The sequence below is a fragment of the Haematobia irritans genome, chromosome 4, assembly GCF_050003625.1.
Source record: "Haematobia irritans isolate KBUSLIRL chromosome 4, ASM5000362v1, whole genome shotgun sequence".
NCBI classification, from domain to species: Eukaryota; Metazoa; Arthropoda; class Insecta; order Diptera; family Muscidae; genus Haematobia; species Haematobia irritans.
Window position 1 is genome coordinate 84173662 of NC_134400.1, and position 15180 is coordinate 84188841.

General features: G+C 31.1%; 1 long non-coding RNA gene across 1 annotated transcript; it reads right to left on the reverse strand.

The window, feature by feature from the left end:
- Positions 1–11583: 11583 nt before the first annotated feature.
- Positions 11584–12451, reverse strand: LOC142237199 (uncharacterized). Its single transcript, XR_012722389.1, has 4 exons — positions 12217–12451; positions 12027–12123; positions 11873–11960; positions 11584–11805 (listed from the first exon to the last, which is right to left on the reverse strand). It is a non-coding gene; the product is annotated as an uncharacterized LOC142237199 (long non-coding RNA).
- Between the last annotated feature and the right edge of the window lie 2729 nt (positions 12452–15180).

The window sequence follows — 15180 nt, forward strand, 5'->3', positions numbered from 1 at the left end:
TAGAATAGAGTTAGCATTTTTTCAATCAAATTTAATTTATTTGCACCATTTTATTAATTACAGTAGTTTACAAAAAACATTTTTTCATGTACACTTGATAAGAGGTAACTTTTCTTATGTATTTTGATCTCCTGAATTCGAAAAAAATGTAAAAAAAAATTATGGAACAGTTTTTGAGATATCCCGTTATTTTTAGTTTTTCGCTCTTGTTTCACTAATTGCTAATATCATCGGCATCTCAAATGATCGAGTCCATTTAATTTTGCATGAAGAACTACAGATGAAAAAGCTTTCTGCAAGATGGATGCCGCATTTGTTAATAGTCGATCAAAAACGCATAAGAATGAACATTTCTCAAGCTTGTTTGGATCGTTTTAAGCGAAATAAAATGGATTTTAAGCGTCGTTTCATAACTGTTGATGAGACATGGGTCCACCGCTATACGCCAGAGAAAAAAGAACAATCCAAACAATGGACTGAAGCTGGAGGAAGTGCCCCAAAGAAGGCAAAAACAATTCAATCGGCTGGTAAGGTTATGGCAACGGTTTTTTTGGACTTCAAAGGTATTTTATTGATTGACTACACGCAGAGAAGGAATATGATCGCCTCAAACATGTTTCAAGAGCAAAATGTTATTTTTGTATGGTAACCATGTAACATGTTTGTCACTAAAATGTTATTTTCTTATATGTTATTATAACCTGCTTGCCGAAATCATATGCATGCTTTCCGAAAAATAACACGGTTGCGAAAACCATGTTACATGGTCACCACCCAAAAATAACATTTTGCTCTTAAAACATGTTTGAGGTGATCATATTCCTTCTCTGGGTGTATCTGCAAAACGGTAAAACAATAAATTCATAGTACTATTGCAACCTTTTGGATCAATTAAATGCACAAATTCGAGAAAAACGTCCTGGCTTACAACACAAAAAAAAAAATTTTTTTTTCATCAAGACCAGCGCACAAGAGTGTTTTAACAATGGCTAAAATCAACGAATTAAAGTACAAGTTGCTTGACCACCCACTTTATTCTCCTGATTTAGCTCCCAGTGACTTTTACTTGTTCCCAAATGTAAAAAAAATCCTTGCTGGCAAGCGTTTTACTTCAAATGAAGATGCAATTACAGTTGTAAACCACTATTTTGAAGAACTTGAGGAAAACTATTTTAATCAAAGGATAGAATTGCTAGAAAAGCGCTGGACTAAGTGTATTAAAGTTTATATTGAAAAATAAAAATATTTTTGAAAAACTAACTATTCTCTTTCATTGATATGCTAAGAAGTTTCCGAACCGCCCTCGTATTTGCATGATTCGACATCATTTAATTGCTTACTTGCCTTCCCGGCACTCGAAACTCGAGTGCATTGTAAGCCATTAACGGTGGGATAGAGGTCCTAGATGATATGGAACTCTAGCGAACTCTATATCATACAATTTATACACTTCTCTTTAGTTAGTCTTCTCTGAATTCTGTAACTGATATTTTACATTGTTCTTCTATATTGTATGCAAGTAAAGTTAATCGGAGTATGATATAAGTGGCGCACTATTTATACAAATGTAGCCTCACTTTTTCGAAAGTTTTTGGGTATAAAGGTCGAGTTCATCCGCTAAAATTGAGAATAAATCTGAAACAACAATAAGAAATTATAACTTTTTTGAAAAAAAAAATATCGTAATTTGGTGGGGAATGGTCCAAAGCATAAATTTAAAAAATTCAGTCCTCATTACTATTAGGCTAATATAAAAATAATTGTAAATTTTTTTTCTTTAAAATGAATTATTAAAGAAAACTAACAGCGAAAAAGGCTTTTTTACATTGATAATGTGAATTTAATACCCATCTTTATCGAAAAATGATAAAAAAACTATTGGCATACACTAATTTGAAAACCATTTCCTTACTTTTAAACCAACAGTCTTTAAATAAAACAACAAAATGTTTTTAATGTGAAAAACTAAAGGTTCCTAAATAAAAGAGGCTCCTAAAGATACACACAGATTTTCTATGATGATTTTTATAATGTAATTTCCATATATTTTATTTTCGAAACCAAATTTTTTGTTAACTTAAAATTTAGGATATTAGTATATACACTCAAAAAAAATGAACTCACTATTTCACTAAAGCCAATTTAACTATATTTTAGTTCATGAACTTCTTATATTTGGTGAAAGTTTCATTTACTCTAATAATTTTTTGCGTACGTTAGTTAAATGAACTAAAAGATGGGAAAAAATTATACACAAGTTAAGGACAGAGATTTACTAAATTCGTATTTGTCATAAAGTAGTTCATTATTTCTTCAAATTTGTAAATTTTACTACAAAAGCGTCCATTATGAACTTCGTATGTCACTAAAGACATTCTTGCAATTTTGAACTCTAATTTTTTCCTTCAAACTACAAAATTTTCTTTAAAAAGTGAAAAAAATTATTTATGTCTAATAAATTTTCGTGAATTTGTCGAAAAATATTTACTTATTTTTGTGATATCGGCGCGATGACAGCGCTTGTAATACTGTTTAGTTAAAAATTTCTAAAAATATTCAAAATTTTCTAAAATTAATCAAAAGTTTTCTTCCTGGTGGGTTCATTGTTTTTTCAGTGTATATAGATTCAATATGGCTCGTGTACTGAAAGCATACCCTATTATTTGTATGCTTCATCTTACCTAAACAAACTTCTTTAAAGTGGCAGTGAATATTATTTCATAAACAGAAAAATGAGTTTTATACACATATCATATGATTTGCACTAATAGTGTCACATGCATTTTTATTTACCTTTAAAACTGTCTTCTCTAAATTTTGAAATTGATATTGTAATTGATTAAATTAATGTGGAATAAGATATATGTGGCGCAGAGTTATACAATTTCCTTAGGACAATTTTGTAGAATGGATAATTTATAGCTATTCCCAACAGTTTTACGCAAATTTTCCGTATTTATTAACCGACCCTCTTCAACTAAAATTAGTAAAAGTGCATTCCCCTCAATAATTTATATTGGAATTCAGTAGAATTAGAAATAAATTTATAAAAATAAATAAACTTATAAGGTGAAAAAAATAGTATGCGTGTGTTACACTAATTCATTCCTTCCTTTATTTTGCCCAAACGATAGTTCCATCCAAAGTTTATATTAATTCATAATATTTTGAGGGATTCTATATGCAAAAATTATGACAGTCTCCTTCGATCTATTATTCGAATCGAAATCGCCATTAACCTTGAAAACCGATTCAAAATTTTGTATTTTAAAACCAAAAACTTTTATTAACATTCTTATATTTCACTCCCACAACCACACTCCTCTCATCACAGTACTGTGAATAGTGTTTAGCTATATAACACCCAATCCTATTATTCCTATTTCTGTAACACGCTCACTTCTCACTATTAATGCTCTACCAATGACTCTGACACTGTATCAAAAAAGGGGGATTTAATACCAACTGAACTTTATTTTAGTTCATAAAGATTAGTTGCTTTTAGTTAAATTTTGCCCAATGTGAGCAAGTGAATAATTTTTTGCTTACTTTATTGGCGTGTACTAAAAATAAGAAAAAAGTTTTATGCAAATATAGTAAATAATTTTACTAAAAAATAAAATATTTCATATTTTCCTAAAATGGGAGAAGTTTGATTAAATTGTGTTCATAAGCCTCTCAAATGAGTTCATTTTACAAAACTTTTACCTGCCTTGAATTTCGTACAGCGCTAAAGACATTTTAATATTTTTTGGATCCAATTTTTTCTTTCAACATATGACATTTTCTTAAACAACACAAAAAACATTATTACTTCTAATACATTTTCTTCAATTTTACAAAAATACTTCGCTTATTTGTAATATGTTGCAATTAAAAAAAAATTAGTTAAAATTTTCCAAAATAATAGCGCTAAAAACATTTTAATATTTTTTGGATCCAATTTTTTCTTTCAACATATGAAATTTTCTTAAACAACACAAAAAACATTATTACTTCTAATACATTTTCTTCAATTTGACAAAAATAATTCGCTTATTTGTAATATGTTGCAATTAAAAAAAATCGTTAAAATTTTCCAAAATAATAGCAACCATATATCCGTATATGGCATCCCTATAGAAGTAGGCTTAAATAAAATTAAATTAAAATTGTTTAATGTATTGTTCTAAATATTATTTAACAAAATTAAATATAATATTACTTTCCAAAATTACTATTTCCAGCGCCTTTAGAAAATATACACGACTAACTGATCACTTTACTACGTAAAACATAAAACCACCCACTCCCCACCAACCCTATCTATTACCATCTTACGATCCTATTATTCTCATTGCTCCCAATCAACTCTCACATTATCACTCTCAAACTTACTCTCCCCCATGCCAGCATAACAAAAGCCAACCAGCGTTGCCACAACGAAATTATATTTTGGACCAAATTTTTTCCAAAATCGGACCAAAATTCCCTCCAGCGGACCAAATTTCCAATTTCGAAGAAAAATGCCTTAAAACGTATTTTATTGGTGTACATAGTATTTTTATTAAAAACAAGTATAAACGGCCGTAAGTTCGGCCAGGCCGAATCTTATGTACCCTCCACCATGGATTGCGTAGAAACTTCTACGAAAGACTGTTATACACAATCGAATTACTTGGGTTGTGGTATCTTAAATCGTTTTCTAAATTGTGAGTTAGTCCACACGTGGTATATATTAGACAAAAAGGTATGTAAGTCTACAAATAATTACGAATCGATATGGACTTTTGCGCGGTAGGTAGGGAGCCAGAATTGAAATATGGATGTCGCTTATATGGGGGCTATATACAATTATTAACTTGATATGGACCAATTTTTGTGTGATTGGGGATCGATTTATCTGAGGGCTATATATAACTATAGACCGATATGGACCTAGTTAGGCATGGTTGTTAACGGCCATATACTAGCACAGAGTACCGAATTTCTACTGACTCGGAGGAAATTTACTCCTCCAAGAGGCTCCAAAACCAAATCTCGGGATCGGATTATATGGGGGCTATATATGGTTATGGACTGACATGGACCACTTTTGGCATATTTGTTAAATATCATATACTACCACCACGTACCAAATTTTAACCAGATCGGATGTATTTTGCTTCTCCACAAGGCACCGGAGGTCAAATCTGGGGATCGGTTTATATGGAGGCTATATATAATTATGGACAGATATGAACCAATTCATGCATGGTTGTTGGATACCATATACTAACATCACGTACCAAATTTCAACCGAATCCGATGAATTTTGCTCTTCCAAGGGGTTCCGGAGGTCAAATCTGGGTATCGGTTTATATGGGGGCTATACATAATTATGGACAGATTTCGACCAATTTTTGCATGGTTGTTTCAGGCCATATATTAACACCACGTACCAAATATCAACTGAATCAGATGAGTTTTGGTCTCCTAAGAGGCTCCGCTCCGGTGGTCAAATCTGGCGATCGGTTTATATGGAGCTATATATAATTATGCACCGATGTGGACTAATTTTTGCATGGTCATTAGAGACCATATACTATCACCATGTACCAAGTTTCAGCCGGATAGGATGAAATTTGCTTCTCTTAGAGGCTCCGCAAGCAAAATCTGGGGATCGGTTTATATTGGGGCTATATATAATTATGGACCGATGTGGACCAATTTTTGCATGGTTGTTAAAGATCATATACTAACACAATGTACTAAATTTCAGCCGGATCGGATAAAATTTGCTTGTCTTAGAGGCTCCGCAAGCCAAATCTGGGGATCGGTTTATATGGGGGCTATATATAATTATGGACCGATGTGGACCAATTTTTGCATGGTTGTTAGAGACCATATACTAACACCATGTACCAAATTTCAGCCGGATCGGATGAAATTTGCTTCTCGTAGAGGGTCTGCAAGCCAAATTTGGGGGTCCGTTTATATGGGGGCTATACGTAAAAGTGGACCGATATGCCCCATTTGCAATACCATCCGACCTACATCAATAACAACTACTTGTGCCAAGTTTCAAGTCGATAGCTTGTTTCGTTCGGAAGTTAGCGTGATTTCAACAGACGGGCGGACGGACGGACATGCTCAGATCGACTCAGAATTTCACCACGACCCAGAATATATATACTTTATGGGGTCTTAGAGCAATATTTCGATGTGTTACAAACGGAATGACAAAGTTAATATACCCCCCATCCTATGGTGGAGGGTATAAAAAGTAAAGTAAACCAGAAAGGACTGCTATGATTTAGCGGCTGACATATTAATCAAAACGTCGACTTATCAATGTTTTTTAAATTTTGAGAAAATAGACTTTTTGAAAAGGTCGAATTTTAAAGTCAATTTTAGTTGACATCAAAAGTCGAAATTCAATATTACAAAAAGTTGATTTAAACTTCCGACTTAGAGGAAATTAAAGACCACAACAGTCACGCATTTGGTTTATATTGCCTTTGCCCCATGAAGACCCTACTTGAGAGAATACAATAGATTTCCGAATTTTCATCCAATTTGCTGTAGTGTTGCTTCGCACCCATAATTTTATGCGGAAAATGTGGTCCATATCGGCCCATATTCTTATATAGCTCAATCTTAATATTCCACTTCTTGTGCACATTCGAATATTGGGGTTAAAATTGTCTAAAATATATAAAACCTGACCCAAGACCTAAAACGCGAAATTTTCATTCGATTTTCTGTGATTGAAATGGTATCTAATCCCACACTGAAACGAAAAACATTCACGGTTCCATAGATTTTGTCTTTAAAATAAAGTGTTAAACTATATCCCTCATATGCAAAAAAATTAATGAAAAATTCTAGCCTACTTTTACCATATAAATTCCTTAGATAAACTGTCAATAAATTATTTTGCATATGATCATATATTTTTAAACGCTTTTTAGTTTTATACTCAATATACAAAAATTCAACAATACTATAGATGATTTAATTAATTTTGCAGATTTTTTCAGAAGTATTAAAGCGAAGTTGACTTAAGTAAAACGAAATTTTCTTTTATGTTAGGATACCCAATTTTAAGTCGAATCGTTTAACTATAAAGACAAAACGACTTCATTGAAAAGTTTATCGGCTTTTGGACAAGGAAAAAACTTTATATCAGAGAAATGAGTCTACTGTGCTAAGCATTCGTATTTAATAACATGAAATATTCGGCCTCATGACAATATTTTTTTTAGTGCATAGATACTATTGAATATGTGATAAAAATTTTAAATACTAGAAAAAAAATTATAAATATTACCAAATTTATGAAAATGGACCAAATTTAAAAATTAGAAATCTTTTGGACCAATTTTGGTCCGATCGGACCAAAATGGCAACGCTGAAGCCAACATACAATGCACACACACCCACACGCTACAACAAACCAAACAACAACTCTCTCGCTCTCACTCTCAAACTACAACACAACAACGACAACAACGTCAATAATTTTAGAAAAATGCAATTTTCTCCATGAAAAATGCATCAATAAAAACGATTCGCCATATCTACAGAAAATTACCTTTCATTTGATACCAAATTTACCACACAGTACCCCCGCACACGCGCACAATATGTACCAAAAAAAAGTGTAGCGTATTAATATATATATATAACTTTGTCATTTGTCGGTCGTTTTCTAGTTGGTCGTATTACTTACGTTACAGTATCATCTATACGACCATGAAGAGAAACCTGACGTTTTTTCAATGGTTTATACATTTCTGGCGGAAAAGGTCCAATGTAAAATACGATTTTTTTGAAAATTTGGCATGGATATTTTTTGAACCACTTAACTTATCATAGATCCAATTATACACGATTATTCGTCATCTTATTACCTTTCATTTAAGTATCAACAACGATATAATCGGACATTTCTAACTCGAGATATAACTTGTTTAGTGAAATAGAGCGAAAAGGGATGGGATATCTCAAAAACTGTTGCATAAAAAATGTTTAAGCATTTTTTTCGAATTCAGCAGATCAAAATACATAAGAAAAGTCGACTCTCATCAATTGTACATTTTCAGTGTAAATTAGTGTTATTACACTGTTTTAAACCTATGTGAAAAAAGTTAAAATTACCCATTAAAAATATGAAAACAGCGAGTTATAAAAAATTGATTTAAAAGAACTTCCTGTGTAGTTAAAATAAAGAACATCTTTGGGAAGACGTTTTTGGAAGTGCTTTTAAAGTTGTGCCTTTAGAAGACTTCCAATATTTTTTGCTGGGTATCTTCTAATGTTTAAAAAAATCTTTTAATCAAACTAAAAACTAAAAGTCAGTAAAGAAAGTAATTGAAAATAGTAACATTTTTATTTAATAAAGTTTTGCAATCAAGATCAATTAAATTTTTATTTGAATCAATTAAAAAATTATAATTGATATAATTGAAATTTGCTCATGAAATCAATGAATTTTTTAATCAAGTATTTTTTTATGTCCAATTAAAACTGTGATTGATACTTTCATTGTTGTGATTGAAGACATTTCAATTAAAAAATTAATTGGATCAATTAATTTCGTGATTGAATTAGAAAAAAATTTTAGTGTGTGGGGAATAAAAAGCAAAAATTAAAATTATGATTGGGTTTTAAATCGTATTTCGTGCCATATGCAAGTGATTTTTCTCAAAATAAAATATGCAAAAAATATTAAAAAACATTAAAGTTTCAGAACTTTCCTTGGTCGTGTACATTTTTCAGGTTTGTGACCATGTACAGTGTAGTCCAGAACACCTCTTGAGTATGGCACCTCACGAAAGCGATACATGTGTGCACCAGAACACGCACGATTCATCGAGAAATATTAAATCACCAATAAATCCATAAAGTTAATGTAATCTCATTGATGTAATCCATGTCGTACTAAGTCCTAATTTCAACGGTGAATATAAAAAACTATAGGTTTAGCCACCATTTTCATGTAGTTCTGTTGGAGCAAGGTTCTCTAAAACAAGAAACAAAACGTTGAACTTTTCTAAGAATGTTTATTTATTGACCTAACTTAGGTCCTAAAATGAAATAAAAACAAAAATAGCAAAAAAATCGTGATATGAGTATGCTTTGTATGTACTATTTTCAGCTCCAATACAAAAAAAAAAAAAAAAAAAAAACAAAAACAAACAAACCTTAAATTTCATCTTATTTTCTTAAATTCCACCAATGTTAACAAAGCAATATTAGGACTGTTTTCTTTTAGCACTGGATACCCTAAGCCGTGAAGGACTAAAAGAAAACAGAGTACTCGCTTATTCAGAACATTTCCAAAAATATGCAACACTGTCATCAGCTGTTTATAAACAATCACAGAAAAGAAGTTAAATCTTACATTTTTAATATATGATATGCTCCAATTAGTAGTAAATATTTACTGCTGCGATTATTTATGACACTGTACCACTTTGAATTTCATGTTTTTCGATAAATTAGTCACAATAAGTTGCTATTGTGATTCAAAGAAGCGTCACTTTATCAAAATACAATCTGACAATATCGGCGCGACTTGCACTGATGAGTTGTTCTGGTTAGAACACCAGTGCAACGATGTTCTGGATAGCCCATACAAATGTTGCATCCAGTGCTAAAAGAAAACAACCCTATTGTCCGCATAGCAAGTGCGTTCCGTTATTTGACGTTTTTGGTTAGTTGATCATTATTGCTCTGATTTTCCAGAAATGTTTTATTTGTCTTCTTTCATACTCTAAGGAAGGATACTGATAACAATAATTAGGATAATATTCATATCTGTCATGAAAAATAAATGTATGCAATAATTATCATTTAAGTTGCCTAAATACTTATAATTGCGAATTCACTTTTACACCGTCATTTACTTCCCATATCTATATATGTATATACTTAATAAATACTATTAAACAATGTTAAATATTATTAAAGCGTGTATTTTTACTGGTGTTGTGACATTTAATGAAAAAGTATGTTTTTGATAAGAATCCTTTTTTGTTGTTTGTTTGTGATTTTCAGTTTTCTACACCCACAAAAACTCGCTTCTCTAATATATGTCTAAAATATGTCCCAAACATATTTTGCAGAAAGCATATATATTTTTTGACATTGCTGAAAATTGTTTTATGTGAGCATATAATATGTTTGGAAACACATTGATTCAAAAAATACTATAAACTTGGAAGCATTTCCTCCCAAAGTTAATATTACCGTCGCAGTTATCAACCGATTTTGATACATGGCGTTTTTTAGAACAAGGACAAGGAAAGCTATTGAGTATGGAAAAAACGGACCATATATAGATATATCCTCCATATCTATGTGTCTCCTGATATTCAAAATTTGACGTAAAGAAATAATTTGCAGTACACTTCAAGTCTGCAAAATACCATCGAAATCCCTTTAGGTACGGATATATCTCCCATATATGTGTACCGACCGATTTTCCGAAAAATTGCCATAATACACTTATTTTTTATTTATTTTAATGTAAAACGTTATAAAATTAATATATTCATATATTAATTTGGCCTCAGCGCCTCGGTTATTTTGAGGCTCATTTGCAACAAATCTAATAAAATTAATATAACAAATATAAATACAATATTAATATCATATATACAATTCTATTAAATAACCCTACATTGCATTCTTTATGTTAAACGAGGAGTTCATCAAAAGAGTTTTAGAGAAATTCTTTCACACTCAATTTGAAAGAAGAAAATCATGATATTGATTTTATTTCATTGGGCAAATTGTTAAACTTAATTATATTGTCGTTTCAGTTCCACAGAACGGAATTCTCAGTTCATTCCTAGTACGAGTGTTGAATGGATTATAATTTCGAACAAATGAAATAGTGTGGTGAACTATAGCGTGTAAAGGTGAGTACTAAGTTCGAGTTTAGCCGCTAAAGTGAAAACTAAATCAGTAAAAAAAGGCATACAATTATGCATATTTGTTGCAAATTTTATTAAAACTTGATGGGGAATAGCCCATAGCAAATTTTCACAAAGTTTGTATTCCTTAAAATGGATTATTAAAGAAAAGTAATCATGAAAAATTACGATTTTAGCGGCTAAACTCGAATTTAACATAAGCTTTTAAACGCATTCAGATACAATTGAAGACAATAAGTTCCGTATATGGGAAGTCCCCCCAGATAAATATCTCGATACAGTTTCTCACACAAACAAAAATTTTTTGATTTCAATCACGAAAATCGCGGATTCAATCATTTTTTTATTGAAATGTCTTCAATCACGAAAATGATAGTATCAATCACCCATTTTGATTGAAAAACAACACGATTTTCAATTAAGAATTTAATTGACTTTTGTCACGGAATCAATTAAAAACGTGATTGATTTTTAACATAAAATTCAATCACAGTTTTAATTGAATCAATTAAAATTTTAATTAATTTCGCGACAAAAATCAATCAACTATTTGATTCCTTCAATTAAATAATTAATTGAAATTGACTATAAATATATAACAATATATAAAATATTGCGCCCCCAAAACGTAATTAGTTTTATTTGAAATAAAAGTAAATATATGTTTCTTATAAAACATATTAAATATTTTATTATTTTTTGAATTATGCAATAGACAAATAAATTTGGTTCTTGTCATTTGTGTGTTTTGTTCTAACATAACTTACACATACAATTACTATCAACAACAACTATTGGGTGAAAAAATAAACTATATAAATCATATCAGCATGTTCCTTCTAATATGTAGATGCGCCTTGATTTCCAATAAATCAGCAGCCTGTAAGTTAAATTATTTTTTCTGAAAGAAAGCAGAATAATTCGAATATAATTTTGTTCAATTAACAGTTAATTTTGTTAAACATTACCTGCAAAATGCAATTTAATGCCAACGCTACTTCGCATCTTCAAGGTGAATCTTCCAACAAACCCATACCGCTCTTGGTTTTAAGAAAACTAGGAGTGAAAAAAATTTCTAATTTTAAAAAATTTCTAATTTTAAAAAATCGATACGGTACCCACCCTTTGATTGCAAACGTATTCTTATATTCTTATATATTTGATAAAATGATGGAGTTGATGGGATTGATTGGTCAATTTCACGAAATAAAATTGGTCACTAAAAGAAATGAATACAAAAAATATTATTTTAGTCCGTTTAATGGAAACAGGCTTCAATGGAAAACGGTATTCACATTTCACAATTTCTTACCTTCAATAAACGTAGATTGTTTTCCATTTTTACAATACCACAAAACACAAACACATTTCAAATGCGTTCTGTCATATATTTACCACGTGGTCATTTGTTATTGCACACTTTATTTATTTCAACCCTTTGCTATGATTTGTTGTTGCGTTCAAAATATGTATGCACACATTTTGAATGCAGCAGACAGAATGTCGTCAATCATGTTTTTCAATTTACGCGAAAAACAAAAAACCAACCGTTCGTTACGAGTTACTTCCACAGACTGATCTCTCTATCATACATTGTTGAATAAATACCCATTCTATTGTTCTCTTTTCGCTCTTTCCATTGCTCAAAATTATTCAATTTCAATCACACACGTGATTGGATCAATCACATGTGTAATTGGAAACGGAAAAAATTTCAATCACGTTTGTAATTGAAAATTATTTCTGAATTGATTAACAAATTGATTGAATCAATTAATATTTTAATTGGAAACGTAACAAATATCAATCATTTTTTTAATTGGTTTTTATTCGGATTTGATTAAATAATTAATTGATTCAATTAACATATTAATTGAATCCGTTTCCAAATTCAATTAAGTGTTTAATTGAAACAATTTTGGTGATAATTTTTTGTGTGCAAAGTCGGGTATCTCATTGGCAAATTACCTACTGCTTTCTGTGCTTTATTCTGCAGTATTTGAAGACCTTTAAGTTCCGTACCCTTACAACATGCATATACTACGTTCAAATAATTGCAGTGAATCATCGCTTGATATAAAAGGAGCTTTGTCCTTTGATCAAATTTTCTAAATTTGTACAAAATACCAACAGCTATTCTATATTTCACATATCTTATATGCTGATACCAAGCAAGGGTACACAGAAAATGCTGTCCTATATACTGTAAGGAATCTATCTCCATTATTTCCTTTCCATCGACACGTATGCTGAAGTCGTTGTAAAATCGCGCGGGTGGTTTAAAACATATTAACTTAAGCGGATTAACAAATAATTTATTATTACAAGCATATTCCAAAATCAAAGCCGTTCGATACAGGGCTTAACAACATCTTCAAATTTATAGGGATATAAAAGACCGGCATATGTAAACAGTCTACCGGTTGACTCCAAATTTCTTAGATCGTTTATGTATAACAAAAACAGTAATAAACCTAGTAAGCCTTTCTTAAATGTTCCTTTCTGAAGTCTCTTTCGTCTGGTTTTCAACAAACGGTTCTTCAACAAAAATAGTTTCCTTAGGTTTCCGTTAACCCACGAAGCAATATTATTTATTAACTGATCTTACTCAAATTTCAAATTCTGGTTTATTAACGATCTAATTCAGATTTAGATATACCATATTATTACAATTAAAATTGTAATTAAATTAAAAAATATTTCCTAATAAAAGCATATGTAATAGAAAATTCTGTGTGGAAATAATTAGAACCATTAAATTTTTGCTCAAATCCAAAGAAAAAATTATGCTAAATTATAAATTATGTCAAATTACTTCATCTAAAGTAAAATAATTATTTATAAATACATCACTGATTACCTCACATAAAAAATTGGCTGAACCAATTAAAAAATTAAAAGAAATTAATAGAAGTGATGGTGTTAAGTGTAGTCCACACCATTTTCCCTAATTTAGCCATATAACTTTCATATATTACTGAGTGATATATGAATTCAAACAGATTTCACAAAGGACTTGATTTCAAACATTTTTCAAGTGTTTTGTTTACTGGATAATGGAATGTGAACTCAATATCCGCTAATGAAATTGCAATACAATCTGCATATTTTTGTACGGAATTTTAAATACAATGGGATATTATTGCAAGTGCTCATATTTTTATTGCGCACACTCACCGAGAGGAACGGATAGTTAAGCACGTTGTTTCAAAACGTAAATAACAACCACCCACATTTGTAGTGTGGCATGAGATGGACTGCCTTCCTTTTTAACAGACAGTCGTCGTAACATACTATCCATCCCCTATCGTTGCTCAAGCTACCACAATTTAAATGTCTCTAAGAGAAAATAATGAAGCAGGGATTGCGATTGGGCCATTCTGTGATGTTGCCGATAGAGAAACTTTTGGTAAATCACTAATCAAAACATTGAATATTTTGTTTTTACTCGTTTGCTTGTGTTTACAAAAGAGGTCAGCAGAAAATTTACACCTTTGATTGACCAGCAAAACTCAAGCGCAGCAGCATTATCGGCAAAATGTCTTTAAGAAGGGAAGAAAGCGATGGTTGCTTTCAGCACGCATCATCCAAGAATGGCTTAAAATCATAGCAATCAAAACTAGTCACATCTAAATCTAAGTTTGATGTTATTACCGACATATTTTGCTATTGAACAATATAATTAAACAAAATTTCCACGTAAACGTTACGTGCCGAATTTCAAAGGGATTTAGATAAAAACTAAGCCTAAGGGATCTAAGGTTTAGCAGTAAAATTTGCGAACTTCGACCTAATTTTCAAAAGGTCGGGTAAGCAGGAGGTCCCCCTCCCCGTCCAAATAACCATAACCTCCCCATGTAAATTTCAAGTAAATAGGAGAAGTTTAGTTTTTTTACCACATGATCACCCTCTGACAATTTCAAGTAAATCAGATCAGGCTTTTTCGAGCTTACCCGGAACATACAAGCAAACATATTTCGGATTTTATATGTAGATTTGTCGTATTAATTTTTTATTCACGTAGGGTGGTGGGGAGTACACAAATACCCCATTCGGAATGGCATACCTATTAAGGCCATGTAATCGTACAACAACCCCATTGCGGCCGAGTTTGCATGTTTTCCGTTATTGTCTTAATTGCCGGTTGTTTATGTTTTCGTTCTCGCTACTGGTGCATTAACAAAAAGTGGCATGGTGGTAACAACCCCTAAAGTTTTTCTTCACTGTGGCACTATTCTTATGGCACGTACATCTACCGCTTCAGTTGTCATTTTGA